Raw genomic sequence first — 26,404 nt, 5'->3', positions numbered from 1 at the left:
TCATAGCAAAATTTTGTATGCTTGAATAGCCTCTACCTTCATACAAAAATGCTAAGCTCAGCCTTACATTCACATCGAAAGGAGGCCTGCTACTACTTTTGGTGCAAACTCTTTTTGACGTATATATACTTGTCTTATCTGTCTCTAATCCAAGCAACTCACAGTATGAACATTTCAAAACAATTTTCCTCGAGAATCCCCAAGACTGTGAATCTAACTCGAAACGCAATGTACTATGATCGCAATCGACACACTTCGTTTTTGACAATAATGACGATATTTGTGAAAAATCGAGCAAGATGTACTGCGATTCACTAACTTTTTCTTGGTCGTACTCATCCATCGTTTCTTCAGCTGTAGTTTCAGTTATATCTTCATAAAATTCTTCAGACACTGCATTTATTTCTTCTGCTTCATTGTTTTCATTTTTATTTCTTTCACTAATATTCGCTATGGCATCCGCTTTCATTTGTGAACGTAAGCTTTTCTGACACGAAACTTTTTTCCATTTTTTTGTTGCCAATTCACTATAATACACCGACCGATTTTTACGTCGAGGCATGATTGACAGTGATAACTACTAGATTCACGTCTGACTGTATCTCAAGTTCGCACTGAATACACTAATCGATTACACATCTTCATATTTATTATACATAAAAGCTAGTGCTGTTTGAAAAAAAAAAAAAAAGAAAAAAAAGTGGCTTTCGAAAAAATGCTACTCCTCCCTCAATTTTTGAGATTTTGAGCTCAATATTTTTTTGTATATAGTTTTTATTATTTTAAAGAAGATAGCGCATGGGTTTTAAAAAATATTGATTCCTTCCACACAAAAAAAAAATAAAAACCCAAAAAAAAATTTTTTTTTTTTGTTGAAAAACGGCCAAAATAAGCATAAAAAATTTTTTTTTTAAATTTCTGATAACGCCATTCGATTCAGCGGGAAAAACTACGTTATAAATATAATTATCAGCCTCCTGCAATTTTTTTAAAGGTAGGCTGAAAATTCACCTGCCCCCCCCCCCCCCCCCATCCCCCTAAAGCACAATGCTTTTTTGCACCAACCACATCGTACAATTGCAATGTTTGTGCACCCTTCTATTTCACAATTTGTTGCACAAGACTTTCCAAAACTGAAATTTATAGGATTACAAAATTTATCTGGTTTTTCATTGACGTAACCGCTTTTATACCAGGAATATTTAAACAAATCTATATATCTCGGTGAAGACAGTTGGTTGTGAACCAATGATTGAAGTTTAATTATATTATTTCTCACATGTAATTTCATATCATGATCCATTAACATTACATTATCAGAAAATGTTCGAACAAAGTTTTTCCAAATACGGAATCCATAGACATCAAGTGGTTGTATTTGTCCTATGGTTCCAGTTGGAATATTTTTTATGTTAATAATTTCATTTTGTGGCATCGTTTCTTCTATAACTTTGTCACAATGACCACTCCAAGAATCAAGTAACAGTATTAAGTGATGACCTACATGGGGATAAAATATTTTTTCCAACCAGATTTTGAACTCATCTGCAATTAAACGATTTACTAATTAACTGATCAACGTTATTGCAATGTAACAATTGTTATTAGTTCCCTTACTTGTTAATTTTCCAGATTTGGATTCTTCCACGTACACATTTTCTGGTCTAAATATGTTTTGTTCTAATAGGGCTAAACTTGCCACTTGATTTAAAACTAGAAATAGCGATGACAACAGTTGTCCAGTAGCTGATATTAGCGGCTGTATAGTATAACGATGCGTTGTTGCTGAGATTGACTGTACCAGACATTGCAATTGCTTTTCTCCTTCTACTGCTAATGATCGTCCATCATACATTTCTAGCTAAAATCCGCTGTGATCTGAATTATACAAATTTTCGAGTCAAATCCTTGGTATACACGATTTAACGTCATCGATAAAAACTTCAGCTTTAGCCGTAAGTTCTGCACTACTTTCTAGCGTTTTTCTAGTTATGAACTTATTTATTTTTCTAGAAACTATTCTATGTGCTTGCTTGAATTTGAGTAACCAATGTTTAGAAGCTTTGAATCTAATATCATCAAAACCAATTTCTTTTTTAGCTTGTAAGGCCCATCGAATTATATCTTCATCATGGATAATTGAACCACTGTCGAGAGCTGCTTTAAAATTATCCAGGGTATACTGACAAATTTGTGCTACTTTTTCTCTGTACGTGCCACCTTTATTAATTGAATGAGCCCAACGACGTAGCTGACTAATAGATGATACTTTTTTGAATCTGTTTTGCACTGTTTTGAGACTTAAATTTTGCTTCGTTTTGCTACTTCTCCAAAAATCTACAGCTCTTTTTTTGTATTCAAATCTAGTTCTTCATTATCTGCTGTACATTGATTTGTTGGTGCAATATCCGGATCAGGAAAATGATGTTGCACTTAATCTTCAATTATTTCCGCATTATAGTCTTTATACTCTTCTTGAAAATCCAAAGAGTCATCAGTAATCATTTCTACATCGTTGAAATTATGTGTTGCATTTATTAAAATTTCTTTTATTTTTTCGGCCAACTCTGTTTCATAATAATTCATTACACTATCTGGTATGTTTAACGCTTGAAAGTATACTAATAATAAGTTTAGAACGTTTAACGGGTTAATTTTCATTTTTCAAGAGGTAAAATTTATACAAACCGTGTTTTTGCATGTAAGGCACAACTGCTACATTTCTACCAGAATAAAACGAGTAAATGTAAATTGAATCAAATCACTAATTTATGCATTGGAGAAGAATTCTCCTTCCACTTTCTGATGTTCGGGAAATTCTATTGTTGGTTCACTTTATAGGCGCCGAAAATGATAGTTTTTATTCACATGTTATAAAAAACCTCTTTGAGTTTGTTAAAAAACTTTATTACATACGAGGTGTGATCAAAAAGTAAGGTGAATTTTGAAATTTAGCGGGCTACGTCCGTTCGATCTTCGACTTTTTTATTTGGTTATGTCGGTACACTCGTCTAGAACATACGTTCCAAATTTCAGCTTTGTAGTATGTTTGGTTTGTTTGTGAGAGGCATCAAGGTTAGAAGTGTTTTGCGTGCTCCACGATTTGCTGCTGTCTAAAAACATGGATCAAAGAGTTTGCATTAAATTTTGTGTGAAAAATGGAATCAAATGTTCCAAAACACTTGAAATGCTGAAAGTGGCATACGGTGAGTCTACTTTAAGCCAAAAAAATGTTTACAAGTGGTATAAACTCTTCCAAGAAGGCCGAGAAGACACCGACGACGAACCTCGTTCTGGACGCCCCAGCACATCAACAACTGATGAGAATGTTGAAGAAGTGAAGAAAATAGTGTTGGGAAATCGTCGAATTACCATTAGAGAAATTGGTGATGATATTGGCATCTCATTTGGTTCGTGCCAATCAATTTTGACGAGTGTTTTAGTCATGAGACGTGTGTCAGCGAAGTTTGTTCCGAAATTGCTCAATTTTGACCAAAAGAAACGTCGCATGAGCATCGCCCAAGAGCTACTGAATGACGTCAACGATGATCCAGATTTACTCAACAGGGTTATAACAGGTGACGAAACATGGGTATACGGTTATGACGTCGAGACTAAGACTCAATCGTCCCAGTGGAGGTATTCTGGATCACCAAGACCAAAAAAAGCACGCCAAGAACGATCAAATGTAAAGGTTTTGCTTACAGTTTTCTTTGACTGCAGGGGCGTGGTGCATCATGAGTTCTTGCCACAGGGTAGAACAGTAAACAAGGAATATTACCTGCAAGTTATGCGCAATTTGCGCGAAGCAATCCGCCAGAAACGTCCGAATTTGTGGAAAAATAAAAATTGGCTTTTGCACCATGATAACGCCCCTGCTCACACATCGTTGCTTGTGCGCGAATTTTTGGCTAAAACCAACATAGTAACGATGCCACAGGCACCGTATTCCCCAGATCTGGCCCCCTGTGACTTCTTCTTGTTTCCAAAACTGAAGAGGCCCATGAAAGGACGGCGTTTTGCCACGATTGAGGAGATAAAGACGGCATCGAAGGATGAACTAAACAAGATCACAAAAAATGATTTTTTGAAATGCTTTGAGGATTGGAAAAAGCGTTGGCACAAGTGCATTATATCCGAGGGGGATTACTTTGAAGGAGATAAAATAAAAATTGATGAATAAATAAATATTTTTTGAGAAAAATAAAAATTCACCTTACTTTTTGATCACACCTCGTACATGTGCCATGGTTACATACATGTTGAAAATATCTTTTTGCCCTGCCTCCACCGAAAGTATGCTGTTATATGCATGTAAATCGGGCGGAAAATAGCACTTTACCGCTCAAGGGCGGAGGAATGAGCCCTTGAGGGGAATTTACGGGCGAAAAAGTGCAGAAAAGGAAAAAATTTCCGTCGTAGGGCTTACATTCCATCCTAGGGCTCTCTTTTCCGCTCTAGAGCGGAAAATAGTGCTATAATTTCCACTCGAATTGACATGTATGTAATAATATACTTACGGTGCAGATTAGACAAAAAATGTGGTGTGCAAAATGGGTGGAAAGAAGACGATCATAATGAGTGATTGCCACCCCCACTTCGCTAGAGTGACAACTTTCACACTCGTCTGGAATTGCCTTCTTTCCGCCCTAAATGCGTAACATACTAATGATGGTTTATGCCTAATCGCAAGGCGAAAAATCACGCGATTTTCGTGAAGTCTTTTTGCTTACAGCAAATTGTTGGTTCCAAAGTAGATACGAGATCTGTCCGGAAAGTATCGGGCCTACCTTTACGAGGGTCGTTTGAAAAGTCCGTGCAAAAATAAAAACTGCTTGATTTTTTTTAATAAATCTTTTTTATTTTTCAACATAGTCTACTTTCAGGCTTATACACTTCATCCAACGCTGCTCTAGTTTGTTAATCCCTTCCAAATAATAGGATTTGTCTAAGTCTGTAAAATAGGCATTCGTTTCTGCAATCACCTCCTCGTTTGAATAAAATCTTTTCCCCGCCAACCATTTTTTCATATTAGGGAACAAATAGTAATTCGACGGAGCCAAGTCTGGAGAATAAAATAAAAAACGAGTTGGAACCCTATCTCCATCAGTTTTGCGGCCACAACTGCTGAGGCGTGAGCTGGCGCATTGTCGTGGTGGAAGAGGACTTTTTTGTGGGCCAATCGTGGACGTTTCTCTAGCAATTCGGTTTCCAAACGATCCAATAACGATGAATAATATTCGCCTGTAATGGTTTTACCCTTTTCCAGATAGTCGATGAAGATTATTCCTTGTGAATCCCAAAAAACAGTCGCCATAACCTTCCCGGCCGAAGGAATTGTCTTCGCCTTTTTCGGAGCAGATTCCCCCTTGGTAACCCATTGTTTAGGCTATTCTTTCGTTTCAGTGTAGTGATGTATCCATGTTTAATCTACAATAATGAAACGACGCTTAAAGTCTTGCGAATTTTGCTGGAACAGCTGCAAACCATTCTTACAACACTTCACACAATCTCGTTTTTGGTCAATCGTAAGCAATCGTGGCACCCATCTAGCGGATAGCTTTTTCATGTCCAAATGTTGATGCAAAATATTATGTACCTGTGCGCTCGAGATGCCTACAGTACTAGCAATCTCACGCACCTTCACTCTTCTGTCAGCCATCACCATATCATGGATTTTATCAATGATTTCTGAAGTGGTAACCTCAACAGGGCGTCCAGAACGTTCAGCGTCTTTTGTCCTCATATGGCCACTCCGAAAATTTTGAAACCATTTATAAACCATTCTAATCGAAGGTGCACAATCACCATAATGTTTATCAAGCTTCTGTTTAATCTCACTCACACCTAAGATAGATCGAGTGTCACAAGTCAGATGAGTTAAGGTAAGTTCAATTCTGTTGGAAAGAAGACATCGGAACGAAAGTATCAATCGTAAAGGCGAATACACGTATACTCATACGGGTTTAACAGAGCGGCGGTTAGCTCTGCATCGTGGGAGTTTGTTCTTTAATAAACCCATTTTGTACCAGCTAATCCACCCTATTACAATATGTGTGTGTGTGTGTATTCTGATATATTTTGTCATCCGTAGTATGTAAGTTTCCTTTAAAAAATCCAGTCTATGTACAGATAACTTTTTTACCTCTTTAGGCAGTTACAATTTCTTGCGTTCGAAATTGTAAGAATAAGATTAACGAACTTTATTACTGATTTATCTTTAAAAACTTCACTCTTTCATAAATCATACGACAAAGAATTAATTCGATATCTTTTCAATATATGTTCAATAAACTTATATATTTCGCGAGAGTAGCTTCGTTGGCAAGATTGTAGATGATGCAACAAGTGTAACTTTGTTTGCGTACCTCTCACATATACATCAACAAAAAAATCTATTAGCTAATAATTATTGATTCACAAATGGTTTAACATGATAAACTAATGAATTTTACAAGAGCAGCTTCGTTGGCAAGGCCATAGAAGTGGTTCATACGGGATACAACGAGCTGAACTTAGTCCGCGTGTCTCTCGCATGTATATATACAATAAAAAATACTCGTTACTAAATAAGTGTTGGTTGATAAAACGTTGAGCACGAAAAACTTATAAATTTCGTATGAGCAGCTTGTGTGATAGTAGAATTGGTAGATAGGAAGTAGAATTGGTTGATAGGAGATGCGACAAGCGAAGCTTTATTCGCTTGACTCTTAAATGTATATCTACAATAAAAAATGTCCATCTGATAGAATATATGTCTGATAGAATATATGATAGAAATTAGATTATTGGGTTATTGGGTTGTTTGGAAAGAACATACAATAAAATTAGATTGTTGATTTTGACATAGACTGCCGCTCACATAAACTCGCCACCCCATCAAAAATCTGTCAAACTTTGAAGTTTTGTACCTCTATAAGGAATCAACCGATCTTAAAAATTCAAAGTACGTTTTGAAGCTTGTACCAAACCCTTCAATATATGATAAAAATATTTACAAAAATAATGTTTAATTAATTTTTTTATAAACAAATGAAAAAAAAATTTTTTTCATCCATTTTCAAATTGGCATAACTTTGTTAAAAATAATCGGATTAAAAAAAAACGAAATGGAGGTTAAAGCTATGGTACTCCTCTTTAAAATGCGCTATGTAGAATTTCGGTTCATTTATTTTTTAAGGAATTTTTTAATTTTATGTAAAAAAAATCATATTTTTTTCAACAGCTCATAACTCAAAAACTATGAGTCAAACTAAAAAAATCATAAGAGCAAAAATTATGCGTTATTATTCAACTAATACGAATTCGACGTAAAATATTCAAATTTAAAAAAAATTTTTTTTTTACCAGGAAAAAAAAATTTTTATTTACAATTATTTATTAAACTTTTAGTGAAATATAATATAATGAGTTATACGAATTGTATACGTAGTATTGATTAAAATAAATAATGGATATTTTTTACAATCGGTATACAATCTACTTTATAATGGTATCGTACCTATGATAATAGTAACCTTGATATAAAAGTAAAGACTATAAGTTTTGCGGGATTTCTGGGCCGCAATACACTGCTATGTATATGCGAAACAGTGTCCTGTGTTTACAAAAATCAATACTACGTATAAAAGTCATATAACTCATTATATAATATTTCACTAAAAGTTTAATAAATAAGTGTAAATAAAAATCTTGTTTTCCTGGTAAAAAAAAATTATTTTTTAAATTTGAATATTTTACGTTGAATTCGTATTGGTTGAGTAAAAATGCATAATTTTTGCTCTTATGATTTTTTTAGTTTGACTCATAGTTTTTGAGTTATGAGCTGTTGAAAAAAATGTGATTTTTTTCCATAAAATTAAAAAATTCCCTAAAAAATAAATGAACCGAAATTCTGCATAGCGCATTTTAAAAAGAAGTACCATAACTTTAACCTCCATTTCGTTTTTTTTTAATCCGATTATTTTTAACAAAGTTATGCCAATTTGAAACTGGACGAAAAAAATTTTTTTTTCTTTTGTTTATAAAAAATTAATTAAACATTATTTTTGTAAATATTTTTATCATATATTGAAGGGTTTGGTACAAGCTTCAAAACGTACTTTGAATTTTTAAGATCGGTTGATTCCTTATAGAGGTACAAAACTTCAAAATTTGACAGATTTTTGATGGGGTGGCCAGTTTATGTGAGCGGCAGTGTATATATTAATAATTTTGAAAAAGTAAGAGGGGTGCGATTAAAACGAGCAAGGGTTCAATTCTTTTGCCTTGTTTCTTTGCAAAAATATTAAGTATTAACAAAGATGTCGCAGTTGCAAAAAACGATAAAATTATCATAGTTTTTTTTTGGGACTACTAAAGGGGTTCAATTAAAATAATGAGCATTTTTGGAGGGTTCAATTAGAAATAATTCGAAAGATTTTGTTTTTTTTCACTGTCCATTACACTTTGCAGGCTGGGGTAAGGGGGGTGTCTGAGGTATCGATAGAGTTTTTACATTCCGCATATTTGAAATCTTTAAATATTTATGTAGAAAAATAAGAAAACAGTAAAAATAAAATAAAACTTTTAAAAATCCTAAGATGATAGCATTTAAATATATGTGTTTTATCTTTTTCCAAGAAAAAAGGCTACAATTAGAAGAAATATCATAAGATTACTGAGTGCACTTAGCTCAGCTGAAATATTATTGCTTTATTTGTCTCTTTTGAATAAAGAGAAAAATAAAGCAAAACAAAATATTCAAAGGTAACAGAAAAAATGATAGAAGAAAATAAGGGAAAAATATTGTTACAAAATGAGAAAAAAGTAAAAGTAATAAAAAAGGGAAGATTAATAAATTAAATGCAAAACATAGAACCAATAGTAGAGAGAATCAAAAGAGAGTACATCGATGAGTATGAGAAAAAAGAAGAAAATAATACAAAATTAATAAATGAAAATGAAAATTGCTTGTGGTGAAAAAAGAAAATCAATTTGAAGACAATCCATGTATTTGATAAGAACAAATTCCCTCGTATTATTTAGATTAACTATATTATTTTCAAATTATATTTATTCAAAATTACTGTAAATAATCGAAACAAAATTTAATCATTATCAATAATTAATTAACATACAATATTTAAATAGCAAAAAATAATAAAATATTGTAAATAAATTATCATAGCCATGTAATGGAAAAGTAATAGACTAGTAATAATTCAACCAGCGGATAACTAGAAAATTGAATTCGTTTGTTAATTAGTTAAAAATTATATTAAAGAAATCTAATGGTTTCCAAATAAGTATGCTTTTGTATCATATAATTTTTAAATATTAAGTGGATTTGTATATTTATTTAATTTATTTCAGATAATGCAATTAAGTAAGCCTTATACTGCTGAGGACAGGAACATTCACCATATATTGTAAATATGGTACCATTATTTTTATAAAATTGATTTATGGATTTACATCCAATTGCTTAAAATCCGAAAGGAACATTTTATATCTTAGGAAAAATTTTTTTTTACATCATCCTGAAATCAGAATTATCATATGGAATTATTATAAATGAATAAATGAATAAATAAAAAAAGGTCTCACATTCTACTTAAAATATATTAAGGTAATTTCATTAAATATTAGGAGAATTTGTATAATTATTAACACAACAAAACACTAATCCTATATTGTAAATATACCCTGTATTGTAATCTATCAACCTTATTTTTACAAGGTTGATTTATATATAATTATATATGAATCATTACATACATGATTTATATTAAGATATAAAATCATGTACGTAATAAGTATACTTTGTAATACTTAATTCACTGATTAAACCATAATTATTAAATTCAATCTTATAATATACCATTATTAACATTAAAATTTATTATTCAATGTAACTTGGTAATAATTATTAGATGATTCATGTGAACTCCACGAATATCTCAAAGTAATTAATTTACTGTGAAATAAAAATTTAAATCATCATTCAATATAGTATATAGATTCTGTATAGATTCAATATAGATTCTATATAATCATAATTCAAATATTTTGCAAGTGTCTAATTAAGAAAAATGGCTACTGTATTATTTACAAAAGTATGTTATAATATATATATATATAAGTATTTACTTTTGCCAAATTTAAATTTGCAAACATTAAATTCTGATAACTATTTAAAAATATTGTATATTGTATATGAAATTAAATTAAATAAACAGACAGAAAATACATTATAATCATATGCACTACACAAAAAAGACATACTTGCTTTTTATTCGCTTCAATAATATATTTGATAGAATCATAACTTTAAGTAAGACTTAGACTTTATAATTAAGAGAAAATTATTTATTGTTAGACTAAAATATCTCTGAAGTTTGAATCGTTAATTCGTTTCCATGCCATACCCAGATCAGACCAGAAAAATGATCCAAACTACAAAACAAAAATAGTTTTTAATTTAAGTGATTTTGCTCAGTTACTCTATATATTCCAAATAATTTACCCCATTTGCATAGGAAGAAAAATAATTATGCAAGACGAAAAGTTACGTATTAACTTTTGTTTAACTAAAGATCAGTAAAAAAATGAGTATAAAAATATAAAAGTTTTAAAAAATTGCTCACTACTCAAGCTAATTTACTCTGATATGAAATTAGAAAAAAAAAATGTTTATTATAAAAGAATGGAAATAACTTAATTAATATTCAATTACAGGGAATTATTCTTTGCGCGTGCGCGTTATAATCTAGGTTGCCTATTCACTATGTGCGTAACACCACGGCGTCATTTGGTAACGGGAAATGATTGAGTAGATAAAGATGGCATGGAAGGAGGCGCTGAACAAAATCACAAAAAATGTTTTTTTTAAGTGCTTCCAGGATTTTCCAGAAAAAAACTTTAGCACAAGTGCATTATATCCGAGTGGGATTACTTTGAAGGAGATAAAATGGATATTCATCAATAAATAAATAATTTTTGAAAACATACAAAATTCGCGATACTTTTTGACCAGACCTCTTAGTTTTTATTAGTGTCTGTTGTAAAGACCGGCAATGTATAAGTTTTATAACTTATTGAAATCTGATTTGCTACATGTCAAAATATACTTTCTTTATTTTAAAGTTAAGATGCTTTTATAGTAGTAGGGGCTAAGGAGATCCTAAGCCACTTACAATGCGATTTTTCGATGCCTACTCTACCGACGATCAGTAACGTTATAAATCCTCATATTGGCGATCTATGAGCTGCTTTATCGACCGATATATATCGACCTGCTTGACGTGAATCGTTTGCGACCGACTGTGTACCGACGTGCAGACCCCATGGGCTCCGCCGACACTTACCGACTCTTGTATCAACGTGCAGATTCCATGCCCTCCCGCCGGCAGTTACCGACTCTTGTATCGACGTGCGTTATCCCGGCCCCATGCCCCATGCCCCTTGTTCCATGCCAAAATAAAAAATGTTTGCTTTATGTTGATTGATTGTGATTGAGTAGAATGTATAGGTGGGAGTTTCATGATCTCAGTCAAAATGAATGAAAAAATATGTAGGTCTGTGTAAGCATAAAAGCTTTTTTATTATCATATTTCAATTCTCTATATAAATTCAATCAAACATCCACCGAGAGATTTTAATTTTATATCCCGCTCTGTCACTTCTTTCATAAAATTCTCATATAAAGATTCGTTCTGGACGATAAATTCGTTGACTTTATTGGGAAGAAAAATATCAAATGATGCATCCAATTCTAGAACGATCTTCACACCATATTTAGTGTTTACTTTTTTCATGCCGGTGATAGCATAGAGAATATTTTGCTCCAAATCTTTAAGTTTTTTTGTGGGTAAAAAGCTTGGAGTTTTTGCAACTAGGTTGATAGCGTCCATGGTGTTGGATCTGTGAACCGATCAAAGGAAGAAAAAACGTAAGTTATATGTATTACAAAATAACGTATTGAATATTTAAGTATTGTAGTTATAAAGTCAACATTTTTACATACATATTGTTTTTAATATTGAATGAATATAATTATGTTTGATACTACACACGATGTAGAAAACTGAATGAATGCTCACCTTATCAATGCTATAACCTTGTCCCCACTCCTAGTTCATGGCGTCATACCCCTCCTCTTCATTCTGTAAAGATAATCTATCTATCACATCAAAATACATTTCATCGTCACTATTGGATGCTAAAGTCACTGAAGTACTTTCTGATATATAATATTCTTCATCAATATAAGCATCGTCGTTGTCGTCGTCAGAAATGTTACTCTGCGATGACAAGATTTGTTCTTCCTCATCATCAGTGTCTGACGGCATATGTTGTAAATGAAAATAAGGTTTTAGTCATCTTTTAAGTGCCATCACATTTTCAAGTACACAATTTTCTGACCAACCAGGTTGATGATAAGAACAGTCAACGGGTCTTCGAAATCCTAGTTCGTGTAAAGAAGGACAACCCATTTCTTATAAATCAAATACGTGATCCACGTATCGCGAGAGCCACTCTACCTTCTGCCGTACCTTAACATAGATTCTGACTGAATCATCGTCAGAAGCTGAACGACCTAAGTTCTCTATAATTTGAGGATGCTGATCGTACAGTATATTGCTTGCATTCCAATCGATTCCATGGAAGTTTTGCATGAGCCAGGAGTTCTCTTTTTTCGAATGACTGGAAAGATCTTCCCAAGGACATGGTGGTGAAAAAATAAAATGAGATGGTGTCAAATGGTCATTGTTGAGATTGATGACTGCAAGCTCTTTGAACACTGGTTCATCATTTAACTTGAAAGCTTGTACGTCAACGACAATTTCCATAGCGAATTTACAATGAAATAGCGGAAAAAATTAGTCTTTTTTATGAAATGAAGAGTTAGAGTATGTATTGAATTTTTTTCTTACTGTATAAAAGGTAGACAACGTGCCATGATTAATATGCTCAATCGAATGAATTAATGATTAATAAGCCAATGAAATTTATATATTTTTCCCCCACTCAATCTGTAACCCCTACTACAGAGCTTGGTTATATCCTTTTTTACGCATGAAAACAAGAAAAAAAATCCAAGTTCTTATTATAGTGCTCGTTGTGATAAGTAGTACAGCGCTAGTTACTCTGCGCGCGCATAATACAAAGTCCTCTGGTTATGCGCGAATCAGTCAACTTCTGCGCGTAAGACAGCGTCCACAGCTATGTTCCTTTAAGAATGAAAAAAAAATTCTAAGTTCTCATTGTAGTGCTCGCTGTGATGACACACAAGTTCTGCACACCTTGCTGACGCATATGTCAGAGTTCATTTCAGTGACTAAGACCTCTTACGCTTAATGCGTATGCTGCTAAGTCCAGAGTTAGTCTACAGCGCTAATTCGGTATAGCGTAGCGGTTAAAAAGTCAATTAAATTTATATATATTTTTTTACCCATTCAGTCCATGACCCTACTACAGAGCTTGGCTATATCCTTTTTTACGCATGAAAATACATGAAAAAATCCAAGTTCTTATTATAGTGCTCATTGTGATAAGTAGTACAGCGCTAATCACCTTGCGCGCGCATAATACAAAGTTACTTTCAGTGCACGCTTTTCGTCGAAGCGACTAAGATCTTATTATATTTAACTCGTACGCAGTCAACTGACTTTACACGTAGGAGAGTCGATCTCGTATTCTGATGACTAAGTCCTCGCTCTACACCGCTCCCTGTGTTGACGAAGTACTACAACGTCAATCAGCTTGCGTGCGCGCTGAGTTCATATTTCATCTTAGCGACTAAGACCATATCGAATGCATCCGCAGCTTAACATATACACGGTAGAAAGAAAAAACTTAAGTACGCGCCTAAAAAACGTCAACCCAACCTTTCTATAGTAATACACTAATTCTATGCCCTGAGAATACAGCAAAGTCCCTTTAAATGCGTTTGAATGGCGCACCGCTAGTTAGTCGCGGCTAGGTCAGAATGGACTTAGTTCGTGCGCCAGCACTCGCCACTCATAAGAGAACTTAGTCGCGCGAATCTAATATAGTGTTAGCCGTAGAGCAGTATAGGCTGTGCTTCCCTTATATTACAAAAGCTCTCTATGTAGCTATGAGCCATGTGCTCATGTTTACATCCCCACCCTCTACACATACACATATTCATGAATTATTATAAATGAATGCACATCATGCGCACGTGTCAATTGATGGTTGAACAGCCTCATGTCTGCACCATATCGACTGTATGATCAGCGCGCTTAATTTGACTTTGAAAATTTTAAAAAGTTCATAAGCATTGGTACTTATAAATTAACAGTTGGATTACACCTTGATGATATAAGTATCAATGCACTCCATGTAATAGACTTTCTCTTGAAAATTTTTTGAAGTTCATGAGAAACTTCTAATTTGAAAAAAGGTAATTAATCTTATTAGGACTTTGCGCGTACATGCATAAAAATAAAAAGGTTTTAGTTGCGTGCGAGTATAACGCAGCAGGATCTGAGATCTGAATGACTCTGAGTGCAGCTACGCGCCATGAAGTAGCCTTTGACCTTCTATATATATGCTGCACACGCATACTCACACATGTTTGCACCAGTGCGAGCGCGTATAGTTTGAAACTCTATGTCATAAAAATTTGAGACGCTGCGCTATAGCTCGAGTATTCCAATATTTTCAAAACAAAAATAAAACACTCCATGTAGTTTAATTTGAAAGAAATATAAATTTAGCGTCAGTATAAAGTAATTTATTGTGCAGTTCAAACGTGTGTGAAAGATATAACGGGGGTTTGACCCGGCGCGGGTCACTTGTTATATAATTTACGAGGGAATTGGAAACAGCTCGGAGTGGGCCTCGTAATAGGCTGCGCAAAACCTAACCCAGCAGCAACAGGAACGTCGTCGTGCGGCGTCCGTTACCTTAGCCCGCAGAGAGCGTCGTGCAGTCCTATGGGCGCTTTGGAGCGATCACGAAATTCAGGTGCGAAAGCCGGACGGAACGGGATTGTTTACGATAGGTAAAAAAGGGAGGCGCAGAGGAAGAAAACAGATATATGAGCAGCATTGAGTTTACTACAGAGAATAGTACAGAGTTAGGACGCAGCGTAAGCGAGAGAGAGAGCGGCGAAAAGCTAGCGAGAGAGACACGTATTCGAGGTGGTACTTACAATGACGTCTCGGAGTCAGCCCAGGAGACGGCGTTCTCGGCCTCGCACGTGGCCCGCGAGGACGTGCAGTGCGCAACTCGAGTGCGGTAAAGAGGCGGGCGGCTTTGAAGGCTCGCACGCGTAGTCGCTAGAATTAGCTCGCCAAAACACTCAGCACCAAACTTTACACCAAGTGGGCACTCGCGTACTCGCCAGAAACACCAAGGAAATAGTCGCAGATCACAAAAGGTCGCAAGCACGTCTATCCGCTCGTCACACGTCCACGTGCTTCGAAGTCGCCGGTACAAGAGAGAGTTCTTATCGCGGGGCTTTCTCCTGCCCCACTCTCCTTCTCGCGTGCGTCGCGCCGGCTTCTCGAATTCTCTCTCTCTAGCTCGCCCTCTATTAGCGCTCTCTCTGACTTACCTTTGGCTGCCATACATGTGAAATAATTATATGACAAATATATATATATATAAAAATAATTATAATTATGTGTGGGGAGAGAGAGACATAACGAGGATCTGGCCGCTCGTTATAAAGACAGAAAGAAAAAAAATGCGGTATTTCTTTATTGCGAACATATGTAAACGTGCAAATTGTGAAAGAGCAAGTGAATATAGGATTGATCCGAGAATTCATCATTTGAAGATATCTCCTTTCCATCTACGTACTGTAAGTATATTCATGAACTAAAAATTTATATTTTTAAGAGTAATTTTAAACAGCATCATAATTATTTTATATTTTTAGGCACCAGAATTCTACCAACGTACACGCTATGAGAATAATGACGTTGGAACGCAAACTGATGAAATAATGTCAGTGGATCAAACGGTAAAAATCAGAATTTTAGAAGATACAAAATCTATTGGTGTGCAAGTCGGTGAAGTTACTACATGTAGCGCCAATGTAAGTATTGGCATATCAAAATGTGTAAATTAATAGAAGCTTGTGAAGTAAAGTGTTTTTTTTTTATTTTAGTATGTATCACAACCTATTGCTCAAACCAGCGGGATACATGTGATGTTGAAAATATGAGTATTGTAATTTTACAATGATTTATACTTTTAGAAGCTTGTGGAAGTTAAGTTATAATGTTTTCAGCAGTCTGCTATTCAGAGCAATAGAGTCAGCATTAAAACGTCTGACGTACTGAATAGTGAGGCTAATTATGCGACTAATAGTCAAGTGAGTGTAATAAAATCATTAACAATTTATATATATATATATATAAATTTGTAAGAGCTTTTAAAAGTAAAAGCAAGTAAAAACAATCAACGTTTCTATGTCTTCCCATACAGTAAAATGCTTTCACATTATCTTGTTTCTCACATGCAATATCATTAAAAATCATGATAGAGTTTGGTCGTGCTTCCTCTGGCGATACAACAAGATCATGGTCGCTGAAAGGTAAGTATTCCACACCTTTGATGGGTTCAAGAAGTTGCTCAAGAAATTTATATTTCGGTTGGTTCAGCGACTTAGAATATATATAAATATTTTCAAACTTCAAACCATTGGGATGGGTTAAAAGCGATAGAAGCGCATTTGTCTTTCCACAATGAGACGCACCACAATATACTGCACGTATGCTTTCTGGCAATAGATCTCCATGCTTTTTCGATTTCTTTTCATTTTTTTCTGTCAAACAGTCAAAATTTATCACAGGAAGCTTCAGAGACTGCTCCTTTATATCCATTTTATATCAAACTCTGAATTAAAACTGATAAATTTTACTATAAAAGAATTTATATATAAGTTTTGTGTATTCATTATCAAACGCTCAAACAATGCTCGTCCATGAGAGAAAAAAGAAGAGGAAAACAGGTAGAGGGCTAGTGAAAAACTTGATGAATAACTTACCTTTTGAAGTTCATATACCTGGTTATCAGTATTGTGGACCTGAAACAAAGCTATATAAACGATTGGTTCGCGGAGACCCTGGCATTAATCCTTTAGACGCTGCATGTGAAGATCACGACATTGCCTACTCTAAAAATAAAGATATTCAAGCACGAAACGCTGCAGACAAAGTACTAGCTTATTAGCTAATAAAGCTTGGCAACGTATTCGTAGTTCTGACGCTACTTTAGGTGAAAAAGCTGCAGCATACGCTGTTACAAATATCATGAAAGCAAAATCAACCTTTGGAATGGGGCTCGGCAAGAAGTATCTCAAGAAAAGGAAGAAGATTTCGAAAAAACGTTCCAAGAAGAGAAAGACTTTAAGTATGAAAAGATTAATCAGTATGACAAAGAAATCCATAACTCCTAGTAATTACTCAAAAATTGTTATTAAAAGTGCTTTAAACGCAGCACGTAAAAATATCAAAAGTGTTGGTGGAAAGAAAAATATAAATTTACCACGAATACTTCCTATCCCAAAAGTAGGAGGTTTTCTACCTGCACTCGTTCCGGTTTTCGCAGGTCTCAGCGCTCTTGGATCTTTAGCAGGCGGTGCAGCGGGGATAGCTCAGGCTGTTAACCGAGCGAGTTCTGCCAAAAAACAATTAGAAGAACAGAAGAGACACAATCAACATGTTGAAGCTTTAGCTATTGGTAAAGTTCTATATTTGAGACCATATAAACAAGGTTTTGGTGTAGCCTTTAATACAACAAGTAAAGTCAAGAAGACTAAAAAAAAAAAAAAACTTGAAGTAAAACTACCTCATCGTCCTCTAACAGAATGTGATATAAAGAAATATGCTCGCGAATTGCAAATTGCGAACTTTCGCGGTGTTTTTATGAGAAACTCTCTGCCAACGCGTCCACGATTCAACGAGTGTGCTGTTGTAAATCTTGGTGATAGTTCAGGACCTGGTACGCATTGGGTAGCATATCGAAAAAGTGGCAAAAATGTTTATTACTTTGATAGTTTTGGTGATTTAAGACCACCTCTAGATCTTATGAAATATTTCAAAGTTGATCAAATCAAATACAATTATAAAAAATATCAAAATTATAATACTTATACTTGTGGTCATTTATGTTTGAAATTTTTATGTGATTTGCTAGAGCATCATGACAATTACCATTTGTATAAATACTGAGAATAGTGAATAAATAATTCAGTTTTGAGCGATCACTCAACATGGTTGAATCATTAACCGTCAGTTTGTCTGGTAGATCATCTATACTAGAAACATATTATTTTCCACCGATAGAACTGGATAGAGATAAAACTTATGTTCTTGGTTTGGTAGAATTACTTACATTCAATTCGATACCAAATGTTGATGTTGGATACAATAAGTTCAAAGTTGGTGACATTAAAATTGAACTACCAACAGGCAGTTATGAAATTGGTTACATAGATAAACATTTGAAAGGTTACTTGAAGTTAACAGGGATAAAACTTGAAATAAAGCCCAACAACAATACTTTATGCAGTGAAATAACTTGTAATGAACCAATCGATTTTCAATCAAATAACTCTATTGGACGTTTGTTAGGTTTCACCAAACGGTTGTTACCCATAGATATAAATAATGTCTCTAACATGCCTGTTGCCATTCTCAAAGTGAACGCACTACGCGTCGAATGTAACATAACATCTGGAGCATATTTCAATCAAAATAAGGGACATATCATTCACGAATTTTTTCCAGCTGTACCACCAGGATATACAATCATTGAAGTTCCTAAACAGATCATATATTTGCCTGTAACTGTCAAAGTTATCGATCATTTACAGCTACGTCTAATTGATCAAGATGGAAATTTAATAAACTTTCGTGGTTAAACAATCACGATCCGTTTATATATAAAAAGAGTTTTATGATGGGATACTTTATAATCATAAAGTAGGCAACGGCTATATAACAACTCCATCATGCGCTCAGAAAGTCAGTCATCGACGGATAGCCAAAAGTCTAACACGTCGCAACATTCAGTTCCTGAAAAATCTCGGTCTGAACGTTGTCGGAATCGCCGCAATAAAAAGAAGAAGAAACCTGAAAAATTTGAAAAAATAACTTGAATATTTGTGTGTTTTTGTCATCTCAAAGATGGAAGAAATACTTAGTGTGCAAGCACCTGTCATTTTTGGTGAATCCATAGCTCACTATGAAGTTCATGCACATCAACCTTATAATTCACAAACATTCAATAATAGCGATGAAATTCGCATATTGATACAACATCAAGATTTATGTCTTTTACCATCAAAAAGTTCTCTACACATCGTTGGAAAAATAAGTAGACAAGATGGTACTATTGTTACTGTTACAGGCATGTTAGAGACATTATTTATATCTATGGGTAACAACCGTTTGGTGAAACCTAACAAACGTCCAATAGAGTTATTTGATTGAAAATCGATTGGTTCATTACAAGTTATTTCACTGCATAAAGTATTGTTGTTGGGCTTTATTTCAAGTTTTATCCCTGTTAACTTCAAGTAACCTTTCAAATGTTTATCTATGTAACCAATTTCATAACTGCCTGTTGGTAGTTCAATTTTAATGTCACCAACTTTGAACTTATTGTATCCAACATCAACATTTGGTATCGAATTGAATGTAAGTAATTCTACCAAACCAAGAACATAAGTTTTATCTCTATCCAGTTCTATCGGTGGAAAATAATATGTTTCTAGTATAGATGATCTACCAGACAAACTGACGGTTAATGATTCAACCATGTTGAGTGATCGCTCAAAACTGAATTATTTATTCACTATTCTCAGTATTTATACAAATGGTAATTGTCATGATGCTCTAGCAAATCACATAAAAATTTCAAACATAAATGACCACAAGTATAAGTATTATAATTTTGATATTTTTTATAATTGTATTTGATTTGATCAACTTTGAAATATTTCATAAGATCTAGAGGTGGTCTTAAATCACCAAAACTATCAAAGTAATAAACATTTTTGCCACTTTTTCGATATGCTACCCAATGCGTACCAGGTCCTGAACTATCACCAAGATTTACAACAGCACACTCGTTGAATCGTGGACGCGTTGGCAGAGAGTTTCTCATAAAAACACCGCGAAAGTTCGCAATTTGCAATTCGCGAGCATATTTCTTTATATCACATTCTGTTAGAGGACGATGAGGTAGTTTTACTTCAAGTTTTTTTTTTTTTTTAGTCTTCTTGACTTTACTTGTTGTATTAAAGGCTACACCAAAACCTTGTTTATATGGTCTCAAATATAGAACTTTACCAATAGCTAAAGCTTCAACATGTTGATTGTGTCTCTTCTGTTCTTCTAATTGTTTTTTGGCAGAACTCGCTCGGTTAACAGCCTGAGCTATCCCCGCTGCACCGCCTGCTAAAGATCCAAGAGCGCTGAGACCTGCGAAAACCGGAACGAGTGCAGGTAGAAAACCTCCTACTTTTGGGATAGGAAGTATTCGTGGTAAATTTATATTTTTCTTTCCACCAACACTTTTGATATTTTTACGTGCTGCGTTTAAAGCACTTTTAATAACAATTTTTGAGTAATTACTAGGAGTTATGGATTTCTTTGTCATACTGATTAATCTTTTCATACTTAAAGTCTTTCTCTTCTTGGAACGTTTTTTCGAAATCTTCTTCCTTTTCTTGAGATACTTCTTGCCGAGCCCCATTCCAAAGGTTGATTTTGCTTTCATGATATTTGTAACAGCGTATGCTGCAGCTTTTTCACCTAAAGTAGCGTCAGAACTACGAATACGTTGCCAAGCTTTATTAGCTAATACTTTGTCTGCAGCGTTTCGTGCTTGAATATCTTTATTTTTAGAGTAGGCAATGTCGTGATCTTTACATGCAGCGTCTAAAGGATTAATGTCAGGGTCTCCGCGAATCAATCGTTTATATAGCTTTGTTCCAGGTCCACAATACTGATAACCAGGTATATGAACTTCAAAAGGTAAGTTATTTATCAAGTTGTTCACTAGCCCTCTACCCGTTTTCCTCTTCTTTTTTCTCTCATGGACGAGCATTGTTTGAGCGTTTGATAATGAATGCACAAAACTTATATATATAAACTCTTTTATAGTAAAAATTATTAGTTTTAATTCAGAGTTTGATGTAAAATGGATATCAAGGAGCAGTCTCTGAAGCTTCCTGTGATAAATTTTGACTCTTTGACAAAAAAAAATGAAAAGAAATCGAAAAAGAATGGAGATCTATTGCCAGAGAGCATACGTGCAGTATGTTGTGGTGCGTGTAATTGTGGAAAGACAAATGCGCTTCTATCTCTTTTAACCCATCCCAATGGTTTGAAGTTTGAAAATATTTATATATATTCTAAGTCGCTGAACCAACCGAAATATAAATTTCTTGAGCAACTTCTTGAACCCATCAAAGGTGTGGAATACTTACCTTTCAGCGACCATGATCTTGTTGTATCGCCAGAGGAAGCACGACCAAACTCTATCATGATTTTTAATGATATTGCATGTGAGAAACAAGATAATGTGAAAGCATTTTACTGTATGGGAAGACATAGAAACGTTGATTGTTTTTACTTGTGTCAGTCATAAACACTTAGTGAGAGACAACGTGAATTTTTTAATAGTTTTTCGACAAGATGATATGAATTTAAGACACATGTAATAATTATCATGTAAATACTGATATGTCATATCAAAGTTTCATATTTATTCTTCATGTTGGAAAAAAGATTATTGCTTTCTTGTGATAGACAAAGATCGAAAAATAGATCCTGGTAGATTTACAAAAGGTTTTGATAAGTTTATTATAAATGCAAATAACTCAACATAAAACTGGTAGTGATCAACTGATTTGCGAATAGACAACATGATTAATTTAAGTCAATAGATTGTTGATCTTCGTCAGGTGGAAAAAGCTCGTGAAGCAATCCAACACAAATATAATTTATTAAAGTCAGACAGATTAGAAACTGAAAAATTTGTTAAAGAAACTTTCAAGCCTATGAGTGAACCACTTGAAAAGTTGGTTGATGGAACAAAACTTACTCAGCACAAAAAAATTGAAAAATAAAAAACTGTTGTAACTTAAAAAAGAAGAAAAAGAAGATGACGATGAAAAGTTAGCTATGATGTAGAACAATTGTTTGAAAAGGAAAAAAAACCTTTAGAAAAGTTATCAGATAAAGATGGAGGATTGGATGAAGCATCGAATGTTTATGAACTTCAGGAAAATGACGATATTGTTGAATTTCACACACCTGAAAGTGATTCCCTTAACAAGTATTTATCAATGTTGCAAAGGAATCAAGTAACATCATTGGATACGATCTATGGAGTACGTAAATGGAAAGATGGTTCTTTTATGATAGGTGATAGACCATTGAATTTTGAAGGTGATAAAATTGTCATAGGCAGAGATACTTATGAAAAAAGTCCTGGATTAATCGAACTATTGTTCAAGAAAAAACCTGATACTTCCATTATAACTGAAGATGAATTAAACACCTATGGTCGTATTCTAAAGAAAACGAATGCGCATAAAAAGTATTATAAACCTGAAGAGGATATATGTTATCAAACAAGTGATAAATTCAGAGATATTATTTCCAAGTTGATTGAAGAGACACCAGTTAACTCATCATCTGGTCGAGGATTTTCTTTGAAGTCACCGTACAAAATTGCACGACTTGATAATCATACTGATTATGTATATTGGGATAATCCCAATGAGCTTGTAGAACGTCTTAGATTATTAATTGCTGAAACATCAGCTGGTAATCAAAATCATGTGAATGAAATTCAGTCTATAATCAAAGAATTGATAGAGGCTGAAATAATATATTAGTAGTGTTAGTTAGCTTTCAAGCTCATTATCGTTATGAGCATTGATCTTTTTGGACGTCTGAAGAAAAATGGAGAACAAACGTAAAACAGTCGACGAGGAGCTTTATAAGCCAGCTCGTCGTAATTATCTACGTAGATCATTTGACATTCGTGATATTGATGAGACATGGCAAATTGATCTTGTTGAAATGATACCATATGAACGAGAGAATAAAAGTTATAAGTATATCTTGTGTGCTATTGACAGCTTTTCTAAGTATGCTTGGTGTGTTGCAGTCAAACAAAAAACTGGAAAAGACGTTGCAAAGGCTATGGAATCTATATTTGTGAAAGGACGAGTGCCAAAGAAGATATGTCTCGACAGAAGTCGTGAATTTTATAATAAAGATTTCAAAAGTTTAATGACTAAACATAACATCCATATATACTCTACATACAGTAAATTAAAAGCGTCGATTTGTGAACGATTTAATAAAACTCTAAAAAATAAGATGTGGAAATAGTTCTCGCTAAATGGTAATTATAAGTGGTTGGATATACTACCTGATCTAGATTCACAATGCAATAATTCTAAACATCGAACAATTAGAATGAAGCCCAGCGAAGTGACTGCAGCCAAAGTACCAGATATATCGAATCGATTGTCTTTGAAAAAACATCGACCTCTAACAAAACGTGCAAAATTCAAAGTTGGTGATAAAGTACGAGTCAGCAAAAGTAAGCAGATTTTTGAGAAAGGTTATACACCCAATTGGTCAACAGAAATTTTCACAATTGATAGAGTTATGAAAACAGTTCCATTCACCTACCGTTTGAAAGATTATCAAGATAAACCTATTGCTGGCGGATTTTATGAAGAAGAATTACTCAGGATAAAATATCCAGATATTTATTTGATAGAAAAAGTTGTAAGAAAACGTGGTGATCATTATTATGTTAAATGGTTGGGATTTGATGAATCTCATAATAGTTATGTTCATAAAGATGATATGTGAATAGTTAATGAATAAAATATTATAAAATATATATTTCATGTTTCTTTATTTCAAATTCCTTACATTTCTGTAATAGTATTGGTGTAATGATTTCGCTTAAATGATGAATTCTCATTTTAAAATGTTCTCTATCACAAGCCATCCGCATCCATTCTCCTTGTCGAGCAGTTCAATGTGCATATGCCCACGTAACCATCTGATGTATTTGAATTTTTTCTTGAAAACGTACAGACTTGTATGGTTTTTCCCTAAAATTAAATAACACTGATTGAGTCTAATTATATATCTGTTCTATGTTTTAAAAATATAAATATACAACTTACTCAACTTTGTAATGTCCATGTGCTAATGTATCAGTACTCTTAGGAATTAGATGTCTCTTGTCATCATAAGGACTCAATGCAATCTTTCTCTGTCGAATAGTTTCAACATTGTGCAATTTAGATCTGATCATACGTTGCTTTCTTTTATGAATACTTAAATTTTGCAAACAGTCCAAATAATGATCAAAGTCAATAGTTCTCTTGACAACAGAAGCCTTCACACCTTTGACTTTTTTTGAAGCATCAACACCATTTACACGAGTACAGTATATTTTACTCCTCAAGCCAATAAATTCTGTTAGTATATTTCCATTACACTCATCCTTCATTAATCCAACAACCTTCTTATTGACTCTTGGCATATTGAATACGTTTTCAACAGGATAGTCAGAAGTGTCAAAATAATTGATGTTAGCTTTCAATCATCATAAAAATTCAGACACTTTACCAAGTGTATAAAACTATCAGAATCCATATAGAGGAGTTTACAATTTTTTCCATACATATTTTTCATATAATCATAGTGAAAGCTGTACATTAATGTTTTGGATACGTCTAATACTGTAAGACCAATATAAATGGGTTTATTCAAGTATACTTGAGTTTTACGTAACTGAACCGCTGTCAAGTTTTCATAAAAAATTGATCTACTGTGAAAGTTAGGTTTTGAAACAAAACACGGTGATCAGAAAGGCCGAACAATTCGACCTAAATTGACGACAAAAACGGCTGACTGTATCTTATTTCTGAGTACCTATAGGTTGAAAATCTGGCTCAACCGAAATCAAAGCTGCTTCCGTTCGTGAAATATCGTCGATTGAAGTTTCCAGCTGATTTACTATTGTAAATATGAAGTATCAAATTACTCTTCTTCATATTCGTTGAAAGGATGAGAAAATATAATAAAATAAAGATTACAGCTATAAAAATATATTTATTTTTAATGACAATTACAGTTGAAGTTCCAAAAACATGAGTAATTAGTTAATTAAACAGTAGGTTTTCTTTATATACGAAGAGACATTATTAGAGGTTTAGCGATGAAAATTGCACTACGGCTCTTTTCAAATTCTCAGCATACCTTGGATTTGCAATAGAATTAATTTTAAAGCTTTCCCAAGTTTTACAAAATTCTCTATGAACCGATTCCCCTGCTTGCTCTGACCAAAGACCTAGGCCATTGTTATCAAGAAATTTTAGACAGTCTGACAAGTGCTGCAATAATACGTGAATTTTCAAAGTTTCAGATGTTTCAGTACTTCCTAATGCAAAATTCAATTCTTTCAAGAGAGTTTGTAAATTATATTCAGAATTTACAGTCTGAGCTCTAAAATAACCGTGAACAATTTTGTTCATCACCTTAAATGCAGAAATATAAGGTACTAATGCAGAATAGCGGACTTCTTTGTAAATTTCGTAGTCGTTCAATTTGTCAGCTTCTTTCAAAAGCGTTCGGCAAGCATTACCTTCAAAGCATTCGCCAAAATAATTTCGTGAGATAAGATTCAGCTTCATAGGCCAAAATAAAGCTTTTCCACGACTGACTAGAGGTACTATACCTTTCCAGAATAAATGGTTGACGAACCCTTGCAATATATGCAGCTCTGGAATCACACATTTTTGTAATACAAAAGTATCATCGATTTCTACGAATAGAGGTCGGTTAACGGTACTATGGCACTCTTTAGCAATATTTTTATTTTCATATTCTTCTAGTTTACTGAGTTCACAATATCTATTGTAGTCACGATTTAAATCACCATATGTTTTGAGAGCATACGAATCAATATTTTCCTTATGAAGTCGTAGATCACACAATCTTACAAAACAGTATGGGCATGGAAACGATGCTGACGCAGTCTGTTGGCCATTTACAATCAATAATAATTTGAAATCGGACACGAATTTGAATGATATATCATTGAGTTTTATCAAATCGAAAAGTAATTTAGCGTTATCATACGTTTCTTTGACCATTGGCAACATACCTAAAATTAATAATTTTTGCACGCTGGTTTATTGAGGAGTTTTATGAGTCTCACCATTGAATCGATCAATTTCTGAAAAGACAGATAAGCAAATTTTCAAGAAACCTTGGCCACCATCCATCATAACTTTTATGTTTGTATGCCCAATTATTTCTCGATAATTTACAACGTAATCTAATAGCTCTTCAGCATTTGCCCATACAACAGATCTTTTTTCTTTGCT

General features: G+C 33.8%; 1 long non-coding RNA gene across 1 annotated transcript in view; it reads right to left on the bottom strand.

Annotated features, from left to right (window-relative positions):
* Positions 1 to 10,260, bottom strand: part of LOC131663042 (uncharacterized) — a 234,051-nt gene extending 223,791 nt beyond the window's left edge. The window contains exon 1 of the long non-coding RNA XR_009301822.1: positions 10,132 to 10,260. This is a non-coding gene — a long non-coding RNA (uncharacterized LOC131663042). The remainder of the gene's footprint in view (positions 1 to 10,131) is intronic.
* Positions 10,261 to 26,404: the final 16,144 nt, after the last annotated feature.

This window comes from Phymastichus coffea, unplaced genomic scaffold (assembly GCF_024137745.1).
Source record: "Phymastichus coffea isolate CEN01 unplaced genomic scaffold, Cenicafe_Pcof_1.1 PCOF00030, whole genome shotgun sequence".
Taxonomy (NCBI): Eukaryota; Metazoa; Arthropoda; class Insecta; order Hymenoptera; family Eulophidae; genus Phymastichus; species Phymastichus coffea.
The sequence above is the reverse complement of the archived record's forward strand: the minus strand, read 5'-3'. Positions and strand labels throughout refer to the sequence as shown.